This window comes from Egretta garzetta, unplaced genomic scaffold, assembly GCF_000687185.1.
Source record: "Egretta garzetta isolate BGI_Z169 unplaced genomic scaffold, ASM68718v1 scaffold260, whole genome shotgun sequence".
NCBI lineage: Eukaryota > Metazoa > Chordata > Aves > Pelecaniformes > Ardeidae > Egretta > Egretta garzetta.
In genome coordinates, this window is record NW_009258662.1 from 1,181,890 (window position 1) to 1,182,501 (window position 612).

Below are 612 nucleotides of genomic sequence, written 5' to 3' on the forward strand. Positions count from 1 at the left end.
CCGCCCCCTCTCTCGTCTCTTTTCAGCCTCGGCTCCTGCCCCGGTCCCGGCAGCTCCGTCCCCTCAGGCCTCGCGGTTGCTCTCCTCCGTCCCCTCTCCCGCAGTGACTTCCACCCCTTTCCCGCCTCGCTTTTCCAGTCGGGGCTTTCAGGGGACCGGCGAGAGCCGTGGAGCTCAGGCGCGGGCTGGAGGCGTGAGCAGGCAGCACGCCGTGAGTCGGCAGCTGTCGCCGGGGAGCCTTGCCCCTAGCCTGGTTTCCAAGGACGGGCAGCAGAACAGATGTAGGAGGGAGGTGTAACTAGAAGAGCTTGTTTTGTCTTTCCCTGACCTCTACGTGCGAGAGCTCCTCCCTTTCCCATACTCCACTTTCTTAACGTGCTGGATATCCCACAAGCACAAGGCTTACGAGGAGTGGCTGAGGGAACTGGGGTGGTTTAGTCTGGAGAAGAGGAGGCTGAGGGGAGACCTGGTCGCCCTCTACAACTGCCTGACAGGAGGCTGTAGGGAGGTGGGGGTCGGCCTCTGCTCCCTGGTAATGGACAATAGGACGAGGGGGAATGGTCTGAAGTTGTGTCAGGGCAGGGTTAGGTTGGGCATTAATAAAAAATTCTT

At 60.6% G+C, this 612-nt stretch overlaps 1 protein-coding gene across 1 annotated transcript in view; it reads left to right on the forward strand.

Moving 5' to 3' along the window:
- The window catches only part of CHCHD3 (coiled-coil-helix-coiled-coil-helix domain containing 3), a 170,026-nt gene that overhangs the window by 516 nt on the left and 168,898 nt on the right, over positions 1–612 (forward strand). The gene's annotated exons all lie outside the window — the stretch shown is intronic.